General features: G+C 47.8%; 1 non-coding gene across 1 annotated transcript; it reads right to left on the bottom strand.

The window, feature by feature from the left end:
• Positions 1-1380: 1380 nt before the first annotated feature.
• On the bottom strand, positions 1381-1462 carry trnas-gcu. Its single transcript has one exon. It is a non-coding gene; the product is annotated as a tRNA-Ser (tRNA).
• Positions 1463-22760: the final 21298 nt, after the last annotated feature.

Below are 22760 nucleotides of genomic sequence, written 5' to 3' on the forward strand. Positions count from 1 at the left end.
ATGTTGTGCTCATATTTCTAATCTCTGCATGGCACCATTCTGCATCCTTTTTAAATGATATTGCCAGTTTGTGCTTAATAATGAGCAGTGGCAAATTATGAAATACTTTTAGCCCATCATTCCAGGTGGAAACTCGGACTTTAACATAGTTTAAAAAAAAATTTAGAGTACCCAATTCATGGGTACTCTAAACCTGGGATCTCGGCGCCGTGAGGCAGTAGGGCTAACCCACTGCGCCACCGTGCTGCCCGACTTTAACATAGTTAACATAGAACATACAGTGCAGAAGGAGGCCATTCGGCCCATCGAGTCTGCACCAACCCACTTAAGCCCTCACTTCCACCCTATCCCCGTCACCCAATAATCCCTCCTCACCTTTTTTGGTCACTAAGGGCCAAACCTCGCAACCCACTTCTGCATGGTATAAAATAAATAATTCCACTCCACCCAATCGAAAACTTTCTCGGTATCTAAGGAGATCACTAACCCATCCAATGCCCATTTTTGAAAGACCTGGAAACATTCAATAATCTCCTGACCTTGTTACACAAATTCTGGCCTTTTATGAACCCAGCCAGATCGCCCTGGATGATCAAAGGGAGAATTCCCTCCAGACAACACGCTAACACTTTGGACAACAATTTCAAATCTACATCCAGAAGTGTGAATTGGCCTATATGATGCACACTCTTCAGGATTTTTGTCTGTCTTCAGGAAATATTTGCTTCTTGGAGCATCCAGGGCAGTAAACCTGCTTCTAATGAGTGACTGCACATGCTAATCAGTAGATCCATTCGCAAATGTTTAATTCCTTGTAAAATTCACCTCTAAATCTATCAAGGCCTGGGGCCTTACCGAATTGAAGATCCTTCAAGGTAAGAACCACCTCCACTTTAGAAATAGGACCTTTGGTCCGCAGAGATTGTTGGGAGCTTAAGGGAATAGAGAGAGCTCTCCATGATTGTCAGTGCATTCCCAGACTGGGTCTGTTTTGTACAAATTGGTATAAAAACCCTGAAATGCTTTGTTAGTATCCTCTGTTTTATTTATTCTACATCGAACAAACAGTGCAGAAGGAGGCCATTCGGCCCATTGAGTCTGCACCGACCCACTCAAGCCCTCTCTTCCACCTATCCCCGCAACCCAATAACCCCTCCTAAACTTTTTGGTCACTAAGGGCAATTTATCATGGCCAATCCATCTAACCTGCACGTCTTTGGACTGTGTGAGGAAACCGGAGCACCCGGAGAAAACCCACACAGACACGGGGAGAACGTGCAGAATCCGCACAGACAGTGACCCAGCAGGGAATCGAACCTGAGACCCTGGCGCTGTGAAGCCACAGTGCTAACCACTTGTGCTACCATGCTGCCCAAAAACTGACAACGATGGGATTTGAACCCACGCGTGCAGAGCACAATGGATTAGCAGTCCATCGCCATAACCACCCGGCCAGCTCGCCCCACATTCTATTATGCTTGGAATCTAGCACATAGGAAATAACCCTAGGGTCATCCTTCTTCCTACTCACTCATATAACGTTTGTTACGCAAACTTTAAATTCTTCTCAGTCCTCTGAGCCAGCAAAGAGTCCAGCGTTGCATGAGTTGCATTAATTTCTTTCAATGAGTGGTAAGGATTCCTGCCATGCTCCCTCTCTGCTTCGGTCAAGTCTGTTTCGAACCTGCGCTGTCGCTCAAGCATTTTACACCTTTTGGTTGGATATGAAATGAATAACCCCCTGGGATAAGCCTTACAGGTTTCCCACACGATAGAGAAGATTACATCAGAAAGGAAATTGATTGAGCAACAGTGATCAAATTCCTATTTAAAGTACATAGTAAAGAAATTATCCATGAGCAAGAATTTGTCAAATCTCCAGGAGTTAGATGGAGGGAGGGGGTTGGTCTTCCCAAATCCCTCAAGTAAAAACTCCAGAAAAACAGGAGCATGGTCAGAGGTCGCTGTTATAAGGTGGACCGCCTATAGAGCAGGAGGCCACCAAGTTCAGGATTGCTCTTGGCATGAAGAAATCGGCGATTCTAGTGTGACATTGATGAAAAGCAGAAAAAAAATGAATTCTTCATCCGTTTCTTAAATTAAGGGGCAATTTAGCATGGCCAATCCACTTACCCTGCACATCTTTGGGTTGTGGGGGTGAGACCCACGCAGACACGGGTAGAATGTGCAAACTCCACATGGACAGTGACCCGGGTCCTCAGCAGCGTGAGGCAGCAGTGCTCGTGGTTGAGGCAGATATGTTCGTGACTTATCTAGATAGGCACATGAACAGACGGGATATAGAAGGATGCAGGTGTTGGTCTAATAGAACACGTGATCGGCGCAGGCTTGGAGGGCCGCAGGGCCTGTTCCTGTGCTGTACTGTTCTTTGTTCTTTGTAGCCACTTTACCCTGAGGATAGAATGTTCTCTACACATGCAAGTACCCCACATCCTCACAAACCGATATTAACACCCTTGCTTGTTGGGTGGGTGAGGGGTTTCTGGTTACTGGGAGTTTGTCCACCAAGGGATAAGGTGGCAATTGAAGTCCACACCTATAAATTAATTAGCCAATGCCAGATCAGCAAAGTCCATGAAGACTTTAGTAACTGTAGCGCTAACAATTATACTCAAAGACGAGAGAGTAGTACAATAGAGGCTTTATTGCTGTGCGATGCTATTCCTCCATCTGCAACTGTAGACTAGGGTCTGAGTAACTCACACGTATATTTATACACAAGCTCCCTGTGGGCGGAGCTAGCCGGCAGGGGCTTACCAGAGGAACCTGTATTACAGGTACAGGCATACATCCCCCTCCTGCAAGTACACATCACTACAGTGGTTATATCACCACAGTAACAAAATCAGGGCAATAATTTGGTGGATCATACTGATTCATCATTGAGTCAAATTCCCCATATAAAAGTCCCTTGACAATGACATATCAACCCCCTTGTCCTTCACACAGTTCTCTACTTTGAAAGGCACATTTTTGTTCATTACTGTCGCTGCACCCTGACTACTGGTGGAGAATAAGGAAAAGAACACCTGTCCCACCCAGTCCTGCTGCAACTGAAGTGCTCCTTGTCACATGAATGAGTTTCCTGCAACAAAATTATGTTAGCTTCCTCCTTATTAAGAAATGATGTGGAGGTGCCGGTGTTGGACTGGGGTGAGCACAGTAAGAAATCTTACAACAACAGGTTAAAGTCCAACAGGTTTGTTTTAAATCACTAGCTTTCGGAGCACTGTTCCTTCCTCAGGTGAATGAAGAAGTAGATTCCAGAAACATTTATATAGACAAAGTCAAAGATGCAAGACAATGCTTTGAATGCGAGAATTTGCCGGTAATTAAGTCTTTAGAGATCCAGAGAGATGGGTAATCCCAGGTTAAAGAGGTGTGAATTGTCTCAAGACAGGACAATTGGTAGGATTTTGCAAGTCCAGGCCAGATGGTGGGGGGGTGAACGTAATGCAACATGAATCCAAGGTCTCGGTTGAGGCCGTACTCATGTGTGCGCAACTTGGCTATACATTTCTGTTCGGCGATTCTGCGTTGCCGTGCGTCCTGAAGGCCATCTTAGAGAACGCTTACCCAGAGATCAGAGGCTGAATGCCCTTGACTGCTGAAGTGTTCCCCGACTGGAAGGGAACATTCCTGCCTGGCGAGTGTCGCGCGATGTCCGTTCATTCGTTGTCGCAGTGTCTGCATGGTCTCGCCAATGTACCACGCTTCGGGGCATCCTTTCCTGCAGCGTATGAGGTAGACAATGTTGGCCGAGCTGCACAAGTATGTGCCGCGTACCTGGTGGGTGGTGTTCTCACGTGTGATGATGGTACCCATGTTGATGATCTGGCACGTCTTGCAGAGATTGCCCTGGCAGGGTTGTGTGGTGTTGTGGTCGCTGTTCTGAAGGCTGGGTAGTTTGCTGCAAACAATGGTTTGTTTGAGGTTGCATGGCCAATCCACCTAACCCGCACATCTTTGGACTGTGGGAGGAAACCGGAGCACCTGGAGGAAACCCACGCACACACGGGGAGGACGTGCAGACTCCGCACAGACAGTGACCCAGCCGGGAATCGAACCTGGGACCCTGGAGCTGTGAAGCATTTATGCTAACCACCATGCTACCGTGCTGCCCTGTGAAGATGTGGAGATGTGAAGCATCTTGAGGTATCCGTGGGCTTGGGGTAAAGCGAAGTGCTGAGGTGACCATCCTTGATGGAGATGAGTGTGTTCAGAATGCAACCGATTTTGGAGAGTAGTCCATGGTGAGTCTGATGGTGGGATGGAATTTATTGATCTCATCGTGTAGTCGTTTCAGTGATTCTTCGCTGTGGGTTCAAGGGAAAAAAATGTCATCGATGTATCTGGTGTATAACATCGTTGAAGGTCCTGTGCGGTGAGGAGGTCTTGTTCAAACTTGTGCATGAAGATGTTGGCATATTGAGGTGCGCATTTGGTCCCTATGGCTGTTCGTACTTAATTGTACTTATTGTACAAATAAGCCTCTATTGTACTTAAAGCACTCCATTTACCACGCATTCACTGCAGCCGCCAAGATGGAAAACAGAAGACCTGCCCCCCCCCCCCCCCCCCCCCCCCCCCCCCCCCCCCCCCCCCCCCCCAAGGTCGGGAGTCCAAGGTCGGGAGTCTAAGGTGGACCCACAACTCTATGCCAGTGAGGAGCGGAGAGTCACCCTTTTCCCCAGAGTGGGCTGCAGATTCAAGCCTGCCCTCCTGAACAGCACCTGGGAGTTGGTGGCAGAGGCCGTCAGCGCTGCTAGCTTCTCCAGGAGGAGACAGCTGGTGATCTGAAGGGGTCGGGGCCTCTGCCCTGAGAGGAGCAGAGAACCAGGGAGGGTTCTGTGGGCTGCAGTGCAGGGGTGCTCCAGTTGGGGTGAGCTCTGCCGAGCACCTCCTTCCTCTTTAATGGGGCAGCGCTTCTGAGGAGCGCCAACACCTGGTGGGCCCCTGATTGAGCTTGGCCACACCCATCCCTTTGATGGAACATGTGGGGTATGAGGGTGCACAGAGGGTGGGCCTGGGTGGGACTAGAGGCTTTCTGAGCATTTAAAGGACCCCGGCAGCACTTAGCAGTGTGAGCAGCCAGGAGCCAGTAAGTAGCACCAAATGTGTGCGGGTAAAAGACAAACTGCCGTATTGGTGGTCTGAGCCAGGCCACTCTGATCCCAAGGGGGACACTTCGAGTCTATGCACTTGGCACCAAGTCACTCCCCGCCCCTGGCGGCAGCTGGGCAACCACCCCCCGGCAAGCGTGACAATTTACAGTGGTTTTTCAGTGTTTTGTTAGCCTCCTGCTCCCCTGCCGCAGCCATGGTGCCCAGTCCCCATTTGAAAATACTCAATAATTCTCACCCGTGAGACTTCCACCTGAGAGGGCTGGAGTATCGCAGAAGGGCGGAGCATGAAGTGTCCAACATGCTAATGACATTTAAATGCACGCAAATGCTAGTTTTGCATGCCTTCGCGGCGCGGGCTACAAACCCTGTTTTCGCCGCCGGGAAGGGACAGGAGCATGGCGCCCAAATCGGCGCCGGGCACAAACCTTGAGTTTTGCTGGACGCCCAATTCTGCACATGATTGTGAGTTACGTTTCCAGCGTCGCGATGAAGAATCTAGATGAAGATCTTGGGTGGGATTCTCCAGTCTCCCAGTCGCCTATTTCTCAGCGGTGCGCAGTTCGCTGGCGGTGGGATTCTCCCTTCCCGTCTCATGTCAAAGAGATATTCCATCAAAGCCACCCGGTTCCGTCGGCAAACACCATGGGGTGAGATTGCACTGACAGCAGGAAAAGATATGTGGCGGGATTCTCTGGTCACCGACGCCGAAATCGTGTTTAGTGATCGGCCAGATAATCCACGATTGTGCCGAAATCGGGGGAAGGGGAGCTTTTGCGATGCTCCGCCCCCTCAAAAATGGCATACTCAAAGAATGCGGCGCACACCGTCGGGACGTCCTGAGGACATCACCCCTCCCCCGATGTTCTGCCCCTGGGTGCCCCAAGTTCCCAACAACGTGGAACATTGATCCTTTTTCTCATGGACACCGCGTGGCGGCTGCGGCCTGAGTCCAGCGCCACCACAGTCGGGGGCAACCATTCCACTTGCAGGAGGGCCTTCATCAGGGGCTGGGGGGCTAGTGGGGGGTGGTCTGGGGGTGGCGAGGCAGGTTGCAAGGGGACATATTTTGGCAGGCCGCCGGTGTGCGCATGCGCGGCCACAGACCCGGCAATTCTCTGGCCGTATCCGCAGGTAAAGCCGGGGACATTACGCTGCGTGTCTGTTAGCCCCCCCCCCCCCCCGCACCCCCCCCCCCCCCACCAGACGGAGGATCGGTGCAGCTTTTGCGCTGTCTTTCTGCCGTAACACTGTTCCCATGCTAGCGTCAGCACTTAGTCTGCAAATCGGAGAATCCAACCTATGATGGACTCGCTGCATATTCCAGGGGCAAATGTGTAATGCAGCTGCTGCCATTGCTCAATCTGCTGGAGAAAATATCAGGTAAGATTTTCTCACCACTTTCAGACGAGCCCCAAAACGTGCCTCCCCCATCTCCAGTCATACCAGGGGAACTATAGATACAATATAACGGGAGCAATTTAATGGCCCCGTTATGCCTCAGTGCAAGGACGACGTGAACGTTAGATCGCAGGAGAGGTCAATATCGAGAACCCCGCCAGGGATCTAACCAGCCCGCCAGGGATCTAAACCCATCTGACACCGGCATCCACAGCTGGAGCGCCGTGGGTCGCTCCAGTGCCGCGCTGGCCCCCTGTAGAGGCCAGAATCGCTGCTCCTGAGGGCATGTTGACACCGTCGTGAAATGCGACGGCGTTTACGACGGCGTCAACACTTAGCCTCAGAATCAGAGAATCCCGCCCCCTGTCTCAGAATACCTTCTGACAACTTACCCACCACAGACGTAACAGGGATAGAGTCCAGACTTTACAGTGAGCTGCAGACTGTTACTCCATGTTACTGCTTCCATGGAGCCAACAATAGCCAAGGCCGTAGCCAGATTGTCGAATGTCTTTCTGGAGTTGCAGGATAAAGCAGGGCATATTTCACTCCACCAGGCTTGAGTAGTTTTCTAACTTCATCGAAGCCTCTATGCTTCTGTTGCATTGCCTCTGCAAAATCTTGGAAGAAAGGGACCTCTGCCCCCTCATGCAGTCAGGTCCCATTACATCCCGCCACTTCCAATACTCTTTGGTGATCTCTGAAGTTATAAAAATAGATAATTACAGGCCGGGAATGCTGATTGTCCCCAGGCCTCAAAGACAGGATACGATGTGGCCCTCTCCACCTTCATACGCTTTCCTATCCAGCATGGCTGCCAGCTCTCAAAGAATTTGATGGGGATCTTACCCTCCACTCCTTCTGGAAAACCGATGACCCGGATATTTTTCTTCCAGCCTCGATTCTCCAGATCCTCCAGATTTCTGACATACCATGCAGCTGGTTTTCCAAAGATTCCAAGCAGGCCTCAACTGAGAGAGTTGTATTTTTAACAGTCAGGATTCTCTCCTATGTTTCATCAAACGTCTTACTGGTATTCTGCAGCTCAGTCTCATTAGCACTAATATTTTGTGCTAGCATGCCGCGTTTATCATCAATGAGTTTGATGTCCGCAATCATCATCTGCAATGCCTTTGAGAGTGCCGGATCAAGATCCCGCTCAAGCATCAAATCGCCATTTTGAGGAGCTCCAGCCAAGCTGCAGCTGACTGCTCTCTAATGTCGATGATTTTCTTCGGAATCTTCAGCGTTTTGTCATCAATGCTGAGCCAGAAATCCTCCAGGGACATACTGCGGAGTATTCACTCCGGATGTGCCACATAAACAGGATAAATCAGAGGATTAAAGATGAATAGTTCCTGAGCCCATGGAAACGCTGCTATCCCCACATCTGCATCACGTGATCCCATGCAATTCTCACAGTGGTGGAACAGACCATTGGGATGTTGAAGGTGAGGTCCTGTGCCTGGAGCGGTCTGGTGGAGCCCTGCAATACAATCCACTGAGGGTATCACGCATCGTGTTAACTTGCTGTGCCCTGCACAACCTGGCTCTGCAACGGAGGGAGGAACTGCCCGAGGAGGAGATTGAGGAGCAGCACGTTTCCTCCAATGAGGACATCAAACGGGCAAGGCTGAGGAGCGCCTGGAGGGAGAGGATGTCAGACATGAGGCAGTGGCAATTCCCAGATGAGGCAGTCGAGCTCAGGATGTGCTCAATGTCGCTAGTTTTATGGAGGGTGATGAGGACATCCAATGAGGACATCCATTAAACTTAACCTTCTTTTGTGAGTCTGACTGGTGGCAGTGCACTCCCTGTGTGAGAAGGCTCCTGTCATGGGGATGCAGCTGTTGACCATAGTCCCTACATTGCAGGAGGATGATGACGACTTGCAGTGGGGACAGTGCATAGATCCTCACAGAGGATCTGACTCCTGTCTGGTTGATGGCAGCTTGCTTGCTCTCAAGGACAAGGGTCATATCATGGCGCACAGCAGGGAAAGTTTCACCTCTCCTCATCTAAGGTGAACTGTGCCGTGTGGTTCAGTGTCATTGGAGGCTGAGGTAAATGGGATGGAGGGGAGCACAAAAGGTACAGAGAGCACACATTGACTTTTGATTTGATTTGATTTATTGTTACATGTACCGAGGTACAGTTGAAAGTATTTTTCTGCGGCCAAGGGAACATACACAGTATGTACATAGTAGACAAAAGATTAATTCGCAGAGTACATTGACAAATGGTGCATCGACAAACAGTAATTGGTTACAGTGCGGAACCAGGGTCCAAACAAAGCAAATCCATGAGCAAGCGCAGCATAGGGCATCGTGAATAGTGTTCTTACAGGGAACAGATCAGTCCGAGGGGGAGTCGTTGAGGAATCTAGTAGCTGTGGGGAAGAAGCTGTTCCTATGTCTGGATATGTGGCTCTTCAGAATTCTGTACCTTCTGCTTGATAGAAGGGTCTGGAAGAGGGCAAAGCCTGGCTGGGAGGGGTCTCTGACGATGCTGTCTGCCTTCCTGAGGCAGTGGGAGGTGTATACAGAATCAATGTGGGGGTGGCAAGCTTGTGTGATGCACTGAGTTGAGTTCAGCACACTCTGCAGTTTCTTGCGATCTTGGGCTGAGCAGTTGCCATACCAAGCTGTGATGCAGCCGGATAGGATGCTCTCTATCGCACATCTGTAGAAGTTTGTGAGAGTCAATGCAGACATGCCAAATTTCTTTAGCTTCCATAGGAAGTAGAGGCGATTTTGGGCTTTCTTGACTGTTGCATCAAGTGAGTGGACCAGGACAGACTGTTGGTGATGGTGACCCCCAGGAACTCAAAGCTATCGACCATCTCCACATCAGAGCCATTGATGCAGATGGGAGTATGTGATGTGCTGCGCTTCCTGAAGTCGATGATCAGTTCCTTGGTCTTTCTGACATTTATAGAGAGGTTGTTTTCGGTACACCATGCAACCAAGTGATCTATCTCCCTTCTGTAGTCTGATTCGTCGTTGTTTGAGATACGACCCACCACAGTCGTATCACCCACAAACTTATAGACTGAGTTGGAGTTAAATCTTGCCACACAGTCGTGTGTGTATAGGGAGTACAGTAGAGGACTAAGCACACATCCTTGTGGGGCCCCGGTGTTGAGGACTATTGTGGAGGAGGTGCTGTTGCCGATACTGACAGATTGCAGTCTGTTGGTGAGGAAGTCGAGGATCCAGCTGCACAGAGAGGGGTTATGTCCAAGATTTCAGAATTTGGTTATAAGTCTTGTCGTGATAATGGTGTTGAAGGCGGAGCTGTAGTCTCTGAACAGCAGTCTTACATAGGTGTCCTTGTTGTCGAGGTGTTTGAGTGTTGATTGCAGAGGGAGACAGCATCTGATGTGGAACGGTTGATGTGATAGGCGAACTACAATGGATCGAGACCATCTAGGAGGCTGGCATTGATCCGTCTCATGACTAGCCACTCAAAGCACTTCATGATAACAGAAGTCAGGGCCACTGGTCGGTAGTTGTTGAGGCAGCCTATCTTGAAATGAAACGAAAATGAAAATGGCTTATTGTCACATGTAGGCTTCAATTAAGTTACTGTGAAAAGGCCCTAGTCGCCACATTTCGGGGAGGCTGGTACGGGAATTGAACCGTGCTGCTGGCCTGCCTTGGTCTGCTTTAAAAGCCAGCGATTTAACCCAGTGTGCTAAACTAGCTCCTGGTACTGGTATTATGGTAGTCTTCTTGAAGGAGGTGAGGACCTCAGAGCGGAGGAGTGAGGTTTTGAAGATGTCTACGAATACACTCACCGGCTGGTCTGTGTAGGCTCTGAGTGCTCGCCCAGAGACTCAGTCACGTTCAGTTTCAAGAAGGCAGCTCTTACCTCTGAGGCTGTAATGATCGGTATGGGTGTGTCCAGGGTTGTTGGGGCGGGTGGCACTGATGTATTGGCTGACTGTTCAAAGTGGGCATAGAACTTGTTCAGTTCATCGGGGAGGGATGCTCCAGCCCCAGATATTCCGCCTGGCCTTGCTTTGTAGCCTGTGATGTCGTGTAAGCCCTGCCACAGGCGTCATCGGTTTGTGTCGTTGGCCTGGGACTCTAGTTTGATGCGGTATTGTCTTTTGATGTGGTATTGACAATGACTGGAATTTGTGACACTAGCTCTGTACATTGTGGGAGACATCCTCATTCCCAACAGAAACAAGCATGACTGATGTGTTCAGTCTCTGTCAGGGGATGGCATCAATGTGCTGCGAACCTCGCACAAAGCACATGGAGAATCCCTGGATTGAGTACCCTGTCCTTTCCTGGTAAAGGAATCCAGTTTTACAGTCAGGACTACAGGAACACAGCTCATCAGAACAAGGAGCCATAGAAAGGGTGGAATCAATGAGAATTTGTTTACCGAGGTGAATGTTATGTACAAATGTCTAACTCCTGTGCCTACACTGAGCAATTAGAGCTTCTTAACCTTTCTCAACATACCGCTACATCGTAATGCATCCTCAACATCCACAGCGGAGGTGGAGGCAGCCTGCTGTCTGCCATGCCCTCTTGTATGTGATGACTTTAGCTGGTGTCCTCTGGAGGTCCAAGACCTGCAGGGCTCCGGCCTGATTTTGAGATCCTGTTGTGTGGCAGTTCTACCCTCCTCGGCCTGTGGAGTGGGAGCTGAAGCGGTCGCAGGAAGAGGGGATTCAGATTGGCAGTACACTCGGTGCCAAGGGCCTTGGCTTCCTCCTTGGAATAAATGGATAATTGGAGTAGGCTTGAGAAGCCTTGACATCCTTTGGTGTTGGCACTCGTGAATCCTAGAAGGTGCCAGCACCATGGAGTCTATGCAACAGTGCAGGACAAAAGTCTTGCATCAGTGTCTTCACTGCGGTCGCTGCCCTCGCTGTGTCGATCTCATTGCATTGCAGTGTCAACACAATCACCTCAGACAGAGGCAGACAGACTGCTCCATGCAGCCTTTCAATCCAAGGACTGTACCAGACATCCCTTCCTGACGTTCCCGGCTTTGTTTTTGGGAGCTCCAGCAACTGAGGCTTGACCAAGCCCAGAGGCTCGTCATCTGACTGGAGCATCCGTAGTTTCCTGGCCTCCAGCAATCTTTCGAAGATAAAAGAGAGTTGAGGTCTCAACAATAGCTAATCAGCATTTCTACATGGACATAAGGCCCATGTTATTCATGTTACCATGGAGATGAACTTAGAGAATGGAAAGATTTCTTAAAATATCACTGAATCTCCAAGGCAAGTTGGTTTTCCAAGTGAAAGGGGGCAATTATAGACAAAGCCACTATTTTTCAGTGGGAAGAAGTGTGGATAGGAGATGTTCGGATTGAAAATACCGAAACTGTGAGGATTTGAAGATTCACCTAATTTTCACTGGAGGGAGAATCATTAAGAAAACCCTCACCATGAAAGACAGGGATTAAAAGTTTCCAGGCTGGGAAAGGAAAGGAAGAGAAATAAACCTCGGGAGCTGAGAATCACTTTGGACTGGGAAAATCCAATGATTTCTTAAGGGACAGCATAAAGTATACCATGCTTGTGAAGTGGATTTTTTAGTTTTGTTGAAAGTAAAAATGGGGAAGTTCTGCGTTCTGTAATTTAAAGTGTCAGCTCCCTAAAAATTTGTGTGTAGTCAAGAATGCTTTCCGTCTGTCTGTTACAGTAATGAATGTAAAATCTTGTCAAATCTTTACCTTTCAACTGGTACTTCAAATTTTATTTCTTTAAGTTATTGATATCTAATTATAACAATAATCTTTATTAGTGTCACAAGTAGGCTTACATTAACACTGCACTGAAGATATTGTGATAATCCCCTTGTCACCACACTACGGCGCCTGTTCAGGTACACTGTAGAGGAATTAGGAGGAATGGCAGAAATCACAGTCAGAGGAAGCATTCAATAGTAAGAGAAACATTACAAAATGGAAGCGTTTAGATAGGTGTTCTCAGAGAATAAAAATTCTTCTTCAAAGATGGCAGAAGCCCTAATCACCGATTGAGTAAATGGAAGGGCAGAATTGGAGGAACAAAGGACAAAGAGTGGGAGGAAGACTGAAGGGCCTTAGAAAAGCAGGTTCAGATAAATTTATGGAGAGATTGGCAAACAAGAATGAGTACTTTAATTTGATCCTTTGAAAAGCAGGGAAAAATCAGAGGTTTTTGAAGACAGGGCAAACACACATAAGATGGATAAGGCAGTTTGATTGAATAACTAAACACATCTCTGTGATGCATTGTAATTAAAGGAGCATCATCTTCATTAAGAACAGATTAGTAAATCTTGTTCCAAATTGCTCAGAAATACAATATACACTCACATAGTTCTGATCAAAGGATTCATATACAGTATGCCTGGTCAGAATGGAGATGATTGGGTAATTTCCATGTAAAGCATTGCAGAGTGGGACCAGGATACATTTTACACACAGGGCTGGATTTTACATGCCCTCGTGGGTGTGTTTCCTGCAGGGATGGGGAGGAGACAATGGTGGTGAGTGCCCATCCCGCCACTTCCTGCTCCCTCCTGGATTCACGCCCATTAATATAGGGGGTGGGCATCGATATCGGCAGCCTGGCTGCCATATTTAAATGAACAATAAAGAATCGATTAGCTTTGTTATCTGGCAGAGGGATACCACCAGCTTTGGTGGTGGATGTTGGGCCTTTGTTAAATGCTGCCCATTTTCCCCTCAGGACCTCGCTGAGGTTTGCTTTATATCTGCAGGCAACAGGCTTTTGAAACCGAAGCTGAAAAGCTGCAAATTGCTACTTTCTCATTTGTTCTGTCTTCTCCCTTAGCCTTTTCAACATTGGGCAGCTCTTTCAAAGAGCTAGCATAGACAGCATGCCCTGGTTGGCCCCCTTCTGCGCTGTTAGATTCTATCATTGCTGATTTCTCAACTCCATGGGCTCTGGCCCTTCACTAAAGATTTAAAGCTTGTGAGAATAAAGCAGAAGGAAAACCCAGCATGTGACAAAATTTCCAGCCGTTCAACTGGGCTTCAATTTGTACCATGGGGAAATTACCCTATTGTAAATGTTTTCTATATTGTGGCTCAGAAATGCAGCAATCGGCAAATTATTGTCTTCTTATCTACAACTCATTGCAAAACAGCGATGGAATCAATATTTTTTGATAGTATGTTTCAGGATTATTCAATTTTTCTGTTGTTTGTTTCCGTCAATGAAATACGTTTATATATGCCAAATTGTTTTTAACCCTCTCAAAATTCCCCAAAAATGATTTTTACATCATGGGTGGTAAATATGTTTCTGTTCAAAGGATTTTTCCATTCAATCCACCACATACCACCAGGAAGTCTACGGCAGGGGTGGGCCGCTGGCAGGAACAGACGACACCGCTGGTGGTGACAGCTGGAATATCTCGCCCACAGAGTCAGTCGGGTGAATTTTTACTTGGTGGAGCAAATAGGTTCAGGTTCGGGTCAGAGTGTAGAAGGGCTGAAGATCATCAATAATGACAAAACATCTTGGAGTCAGCTCCAACCTACAGATTTTCACTTTAAACTCGCAGGAAGTGCTACCTACGGTGTACCGGCTGAGGCTCAGCTTCCTTCCTAGGTTTTGAGAACTTAGTGCATCCTTCATCGGAATGGCATGTTATAGATGGCGCCAAGTATGAATTCTAAGAGTGACAAGCTGGAGACAAATCAGAGTAATTATTCCAAAACTAGTTTATTTACACTATTTACAGTATGCCCATAATAGGTTAAAATGAAGACACATCTTTCCTCAGGGTTGCCTGTGTGCTGCCTCGAGCGGTGTTTTTCAAACTTTTTTTACCCGGACCACTTTACCCAATGGGCCAACCTTTGGGGCCCACGCCGGCTGACCTTCATGATCCATGCCAGCTGATCTTTGCGACCCATGCCGGCTGACCTTCGTGACCCAAGCCAAACAACCTTAGTGACCCACGCCGATTGATCTTTGCGACACCCCATTTTTGCTTACTTTTAATGCGACAAGTGAGCCTGCTTGATCCTCACAATCTCATTCAATGTTACATTTCTGCTAAGGGCTTCAGCTGATGATTTACGTCCTCGCTGCATCTTTTGAAAATAAATTAAGAGGTTTGTCCTCGAACTCACCATGCCTTTGAAGTTTTGAGGGTTTTAAACTTCCATTTAAATGCCAGTACTTCCCTGCATATAACACATATGGGCTTCGCATCCTGATTTGCATTGACACAATTAACAAAGCCATACCTCAAGAAATCATCTTTACACTGCTTTGTTCCCGATTTCAGATTTTCTTTGTTTAAAACAATCCATCTTCAGTTCTTCACAGTCCTGTTGCTTTGCTTGCTCACAGCTAGAAAATGGAGGAATCCCTCCTCTGTGATTTTGCGCCAAAAGCATGGGCATACGTGACATCAGGGTACATGCTGGGCGCTGATCTGCTCTCTGCCGCCCCTTCTGACTTGAAGTCTACATTGTTCCATTTAAAAGCTGGTCACGGCCGACTTTCTCAATTTAAAAGCGAGAAGAAAAAAAATTGTCTAGGCACCCAACAACTGACGGTACCCAAACTGGCAGGGCAGACCAGGAGAAGAACCAGCACATTGCTCACCCAGATAGAGAAAAGAAAATAAGAAACCCCCCATGGAAAGGATGCCCAAACTAACTCAAGTACCTCAAAGGAGGAGTAATGAGAGAGATCCAAGCAAAGGAAAGAAAAAACTCAATCTCAAGAAAAAGTCAAAAGGAACCCAGTCCTCCCAGGATATTAAAGCTGCCCAGGCCATCAAAGGATAAAGACGTAGATTTTTAAATTCAAACAACATTTTTTGAAAGTCCGAGACAGATTAGTTCTAACTAGGGGGCTACCTTCAATTTCAGTGCGGCCTGAACTAACCTTACCAGCCCAACCCACCCAACCTTCCCCCGCCCCAGCTCCACTCATCTTCTTTAAGAACGGAACTGGTGTGTTTCTTTAAAAAACACACCCCTCCCTCAGCCACAATGATTATAAAACACAATAACAAAAAGGAGTAAAACTCTGCATAGTTCACATTTCACATAATCGACTCGATATGGGTTTACTGGAATAGGATCATCGTTGACACTTGGCCTCATGCATATCTCTCGTACCCCCTTGCAGGAAAAAAGATAATAAATAATCAACAATATGATCACCAGGGAGTAACAGCCAGGATTATAGAAGAATTTCACAGTAGATTAGTCAATAAAGACATCATCCAGGTTGCACGAGAAGGAAAAGGATAAGACAGGGTAAGATAGGATGAACAAACACTGTCCAGGATCTTTCAAGGATTCCAACGATTGAAGCACGAGGTACCGTCACTTCCACCATGTCCTCTCTGAGGCCCAGGCGATCCACAGCCTAGTTGGGGGGGGGGGGGGGGGGGGGGAATGGCTCAACCCACTCAGCGTGGTGGCCAATTTTCAAACTCAGCCGAGAACTCTCCCAAATCCATCAGAACATACAACACACCATACGGCAGCGTCTCAAAGACACTAAGGTGGGCTGTCACCTGGCAAAGTGCTCTTTCGAGTGCAAGAACTCTCTCATGCACCTCCACTGCTCTTCCAAAGGTACCCGCACTTCTTCAAAGTGATTTCTAATGACCTGCACCACAGAGCCATGGTCCTCAACCAAGACAACAACTTTGATGGCGGCCATCATCCTGATGCTCACAACACCACCAAAGCGAGTGCCCACTCAGCCGCAACTGTGTCGCTGCGGGTTGGGCTCCGCCCCAGTCCATTCTGACCGCCACAAACAAATTAGGATTTTTATGGTTTATATCGGCTCTTCCTCACAAAGCAGCACCCAGGATCCTCCACAGATATGGCGCAAGCCATGTAACTCAAGAAAAAGCAAAAATGAAATGTGCACCAGGAGAACTAAAGGATGAAAACCGCAGCCACTCCCGGCCTCACATCAGGATGAGGATTTTAAAATTGAGGTGTTGCCAGGACTTTGCAATTCAAATTATTATCCTGGAGCATGGTTTGAACATTGCTGAATCTTCATTACTTTAAAGAGCACAATCTGCCCACTCATCTTAAACTGGCGGTTAATATCAGTTCCTAATTATATCTTTCTTCCAACCCTCATCACTATCTTTATTCACATTGTGCTGCTGCAATGCAAGTCAAAACACTCATTGTGTGTTGCTGAGCCATGGGTTCATAGATTATCATAGATTTACAGTGCAGAAGGAGGCCATTCGGCCCATCAAGTCTGCACCAGCTCTTGGAAAGAGCACCCTACCCAAGGTCAACACCTCCACCCTATCCCCATAACTCAGTAACCCCACCCAACACTAAGGGCAAATTTGGACACAATGGGCAATTTATCATGGCCAATCCACCTAACCTGCACATCTTTGGACTGTGGAAGGAAACCGGAGCACCCGGTGGAAACCCACGCACACACGGTGAGGATGTGCAGATTCCGCACAGACAGTGACCCAAGCCGGAATCGAACCTGGGACCCTGGAGCTGTGAAGCAATTGTGCTATCCACAATGCTACCGTGCTGCCCCATGGTTGTAGTTTGTGAAATATTTCTTCATGAAGTGTGCAACCCCTCAAACCATGGGGTGTGGGTGGGGAGGTTGGGAGTTGTGGGGTGGGGAATAGTGGGTAAATTCACCATGGTGGGTAACATAAACAGATTTTGGTGAATGTGTGGTGCCCACATGGGTGCCATTGAAATGTCAAAACAAAAACAGGCAGTGCGTAAAACAAATGATGAAATTGCTGTCACTCATTTTTTTTCTTCAGCACAAGATTAAATTCATTTTGCTTAGTTTAGCAAATCATTGCTACTATCAGCTTCATCTGTTTTACAAAGTATTGGGTTGATTATATTATCTCTTACATGCTAAATCTTAACTTGCTGATAAATGATTCTGGTTTCAAGCAACCCAGAGGAAATGGCCATTTACAGCAACAGGCTGTGAATCGATCAGATAACAATGTACAACCAAGAGTGATTGATTATTAAATAGGACAGAACTGCTTCCTTTTTCGTTGCCACGTAACCATAATTAATTCGATTCTAAGGATTTGCTGCTGAGGCTTTGCAAAAAAATCAGCAAAGGTAAATTGATGATTCAGTTTAGAGACTTTGGGTAAAATCTTCAGTTCTGTAGGATTAAAGTATACTTTTTGTCCAATTTAAAGATCACTTCCCTTTATCAAATGGCAGAGCCAACGAAGAGTTTGGGCACTATTGCCTTGAAAGTATCGTAAGGAAGTTTGGGCTTCAGGTGGCTAGTGGACCATACCTCATTAGCATTCGCACAATGGACTCTGATAGCCTCGGGGAAGATGGCTGGCTTCAGACCATTTCAAACCTTTGAGAGTCCGACTGGTTTCAAAGATTATATATATTTGGGTGGAGTGGTGGTTTGGGGGGTTGGTGAAGGGTGATGGGGTAGTTGTGTGACTGAGGTAGTTGCCAGAAGCCTGGAGGGTTTGCTGGGGATGGGCAGGATGCTAAGATTACTTCACAATAATTCAGAAGAACCTATCTTTGGGGTCCTCCTCGAGTGAACTGCCAACTGATGCTGGTCATTGCATGTATGTCACATGCTTCAACTGGTCCAATAATGGTAAAGAGGCTTCATGTATATGTAGCCACCGGAGTTGGCCATTCCCTAAATACAAAACGGAGGAACGCAAAGCATATAGGATAAAATGGACAATGTTTGCAGCACCAGCAGGCTGCACCAAGCAAGTGTGGATTCTGTCTGCTAAGAAAGCAGACAGCACCGAAACTAACATTCCGCATACTAACGAGGCAATCTCCGGGACAGCTAGCATGTTAATGGAACGATTCCAGAGACAATGGACACAAATGGGGAAGTAACTGCAACATTGTAAAGGATACCAGACACCCAGGCACCAGCAGGGTTCGAAAACAAAGAGCCTGAAAGCCCGCCCAGTAGCTAAGGAACAGCCTCAGTATTGGGGGGATTCAAACATATCGATTGGGAAGAGACCCAATCGATTCCAAGCAGGTAAGGGAGTCCGCCCAAAGGGGCGCTGATCCCTGGGACCTATAAAAGACAGGTCCCACACATGGTTCATTCTTCTTGTCCAGCCCCCCTCTCTCCTTGACCAGCCCTCCCTTGTGGACCAGCACCTCGACCAGCTTTTGCCAAGAAGACCTTGAAGGAGAGAGAGGAGAGGTTTGGGACAGCAGCCGCCAGCAAGTAAGTGTCTCACAACGATCGCAACCAGAGATAGACACGCCTGACCCCTTTTAACTTATACCAACCTGAAGTCTGCAGACCTGAGCAGAGCAAGAGGCCTTGTTCCCTGACCCGGAAGTTCCTTCGAGATAAGTATTAGTTTATTTAGTGGTAGGAATAGTTTAATCCTTTTAGCGTGTGCATGGGTAGTTATTATAATTGTATTATAATAAACTCAGTTGTTTGAACTTACTAATTGGTGTATGGTTTTATTGCTTTGAACTTCACCTTGAACTTGTGGCGGTATCTTAACGATACCTGGCGACTCCAGAGCTAAGTAACGAAACAGAGCCAAATTGAGTGTTAAGCACACTCACCCAGAACAAGCAACATATATCATATTAATCTGACTTGCATTTTAAATTGGAGCACTATCTGACTCAGTGATAGCGCAAGCTTAGTTGTAGTTCATTAGCCATCATTTTGGGGGCAAAATGGCCCCATTTTTATCTGGCAGGAGACTTGAGAATTCACTCCGATACGCTTAGTTAAAATGATAGATTCCATAACACTGGTTTAATAATCTCTCCAAGGACTGATTCATTCTGATTGTAAAGATTATGATTGCGAACTCTGCTTATCATTAATTTACATAATATGTGCAATTAAATCTAAGAAAATAGCGTGGAAGTTAATCATCCGTTTACCTATTCGGGTTATTTATATTGAGACATTTCAACACAACTTTTGGGAATCAGAAATAACCCATATGACCTTGGAGGTGATAACAATGGAAAATTATAAACCTCTTACATCAATATGTGTGTTACAACATACGTAGAAACTCTCCCCCAAGTACTTTGAGACAACCAGTTGCTTGGCCATTGGCCTCCCATTTGTCACAATATTTCTGAAACTAACAACTTATTCAACCATTCCCCCACTTACGCTGTTCATTCCACTGTCTGCAGTAAAGCCCTCCAACAAGGGCAAGGGCAGCAGATACATAGGAACACCACCACCTCCAAATTCCACTCCAAGCCACAAACACCTTCCTGACTTGGAATTATATTGCTGTTCCTTCACTATGACTGTGTCAAAATCCTGGAACTCCCTACCTGATAGCAGTCTGGGTATATCTACAACACATGAACTTCAATGATTCAAAAGAAGGTTCACCACCACCTTCTCAAGGGCAATTAAGGATGGCCAATGAAGGTTGGCTTAGCCACTGACACCCACTTCCTGTGAACAAATAAATAAAACAATTATGTGAGAAATTTGGCTCGGTGGTCACTGTTTTTTGAGTGTCCTTAGAATGGAAAAGTGCCGTTCACTGCCTATGTTCATTGTGATGTGAAGGTGCTGGAAGCCATCTTGTTGTAGGTGTTAATAGACGCCCAGCAACAGCACACCGAAAGTATGCAGAGCAGGCATTACAGATCTGATGCCAATGCTGCTGTTTTCGTGCTCATATTTCAGAAACATGCTTTCCTAACCTGGTGCAACTGAAGCGATGAAAAGGAACCATGCTGCTGGACCCGTGCCTCCGTGATTTTCCGCACCCCCTCACCCTTCCCAGGGGGAATTCCTGATGGCGAGGTTCACTTGTGCATTCTAAAATCGTGAAACAAGCGTCGTGGCTGCTGAGGGAGAGAGAGTGGGAACGGAAAGTGAGCAACATCACCATTGTGTGCTGACAATTGTGCCGCTTGCCGGAGTGGGGCTTCTGCCAGGGCCAGGGAGAGTAGGGTAGGGTATGGGTGACCCGGAGGTGGGCTGTCGGAACATCATAGCCACAGCCTGCAAGGCAGCCGTGCAGTTGCACACGCTGCTCATTGCCCACTGTTAACTTTGTGCCACCGGTCGTATGGTTGTTCCCCCCCAGGTCACCCCCTCTGTGCCCTCTGGCCCCAGCCAACCCGTCAATGGAAAGAGCATGCTCCAGCATAACCAGTGCCATCTTGCTGGCTGGGATGGTGTGTGTGGGGAGTGCAGTGTGTATTCGCGGCTGCAGCTTGTCAGCCTCCTGAGTGTCATTCACGGACCCGGCGAATCAGACACCATTTTTCATTGGAATCAGTTGTGTTCCACGTGGCACCTGTGCTAGCCCCTCAACGGTCACTGAATCAGTCCCGGTGCGGTGCCAGTTTTGCTGTCGTAGAAGACCACAAATCCTGGCTCAACATCATCACTTAGTCTCAGAACGGAGAATCCAGCTGATGGAGTGCGAGGTGAGGCTGTGGGGTGTTGCGCGAGGGGTGGCCTGATGAAGACAAGAGGGAACATTGGAAAAAGGGCTGTGTGATGTGGGGGGGGGGGGGGGGGGGTGGAGGGGGTGGAGGGGGAGAGCTTACATTGGCAGGCAGAGGGGCAAGGAGGTGGGTGAAGAAGACAAACAAAGGAATGCAGTGAAGGCCAAGGGAAAGGAAGCTGGACCCTGACATGACTGTCATAATATACACCAGTATATCATGGTGCAGACACATACTGATGGACACAACCAGGGACCAATCAACATGTACAAACACCGCAGCCAATCACCAGTTAGAATACACACACTATAAAGGCAGAGGGCACCACGGTTCCCGCTCATTCTGGGTGCTGCCTCTCAGTGTAACAAGAACTCATCCAGCCCAGCACAGACTCACACCACGTGCATGTTCGGACAAGGCTGAGGTCTCTAGTTTAAGTTAGCATCATTTAGACCCGCAGTCATCGTGTGTTAGTTAGTTCGTTCGTTAGTCCGGCATCGCTGACTTTGTCTATATAAATGTTTCTGGATCATACCTCTCCAGTCACCTGAAGAAGGAGCTGCGCTCCGAAAGCTCGTGTTTGAAAAAAACCTGTTGGACTTTAACCTGGTGTTGTAAGACTTCTTACTGTGCTCACCCCAGTCCAACGCCGGCATCTCCACATCATGGCTACCATCGACACCGCAAACTGCCGGCTCAAAGTGGAGAGGATCTCCAGGAAGATCGCGCATATAGACACTGACATTAAGTTTCTACAAAGCTGCAGAAAAGCAGACAAGATCCCGAAAGGGCTACAGATCACAAACACACTCAAGTCGACCTACAGCACAGACTTAGCTGAAAGACTCTGCCGCCGCACCTCTGTCACACTCCTCAAACACCTCGTACACCAGCTCTACAGCAGTCGACGCAACCTGGAAACCAAGATAGAGGCCATTTTCTCAACTTGCACTCAGGACACAGCAGACCAGCTGCATAACACCGCCAAACAGATGAGACAACGATACTATGCCACCTATATGCATACCAAGAACAGGAAGCTTGAGAAACTCGGCATCACCACCAGCAGCAACCAAGCCTCCCCCAGTACCACAGTAGAAAATAATACAGGGAAATCTATTGTCAACTTGTCAGACTACACCCTTCAACCAGACGAAATCGAAGTCCTCAGCAGAGGGCTCAATTTCTGCACCACCACCAAAATAGACCCCATCAGTCTCGCGGCAGACACGGTGGAATTCATAAGGCGAATGAGGCTCCGGGAATTTTTCCACAGACCCCAAGAGGCCGACAGCGAACCCAAGGAGACGACCAATGAACCGGAACAGCAGACCACGAGATCTGCGGTGCAGCAAACGAAAAGGAAAGAGTCGAATTGGACCCCTCCGGAAGGCCGCTGCCCGAGACTCGACATGTATGCCCAAGCCGTCAGAAGTCGTGTCAATGCCAGATTCATCAGTCGCATTCACAAGGCAGCTCCGAACGTCACCCAATCACAACACAACGCCATCCGCGCTCTCATGACCAACCGCAACATCGTCATCAAACCAGCAGACAAAGGAGGGGCCACTGTCATACTGAACAGAACGGACTACTGCAAAGAAGTATACCGACAACTCAACAACCAGGAACACTACAGACAGTTACCCGCAGATCCAACCTAGGAACAGATCCGCCAACTCAACAGACTGATCAAGACCTTGGATCCAGACCTTCAGAGCACCCTACGTGCTCTCATCCCACGTAATCCCCGCATTGGAG

The sequence above is a fragment of the Scyliorhinus canicula genome, chromosome 4, assembly GCF_902713615.1.
Source record: "Scyliorhinus canicula chromosome 4, sScyCan1.1, whole genome shotgun sequence".
In the NCBI taxonomy this organism is placed as follows: domain Eukaryota; kingdom Metazoa; phylum Chordata; class Chondrichthyes; order Carcharhiniformes; family Scyliorhinidae; genus Scyliorhinus; species Scyliorhinus canicula.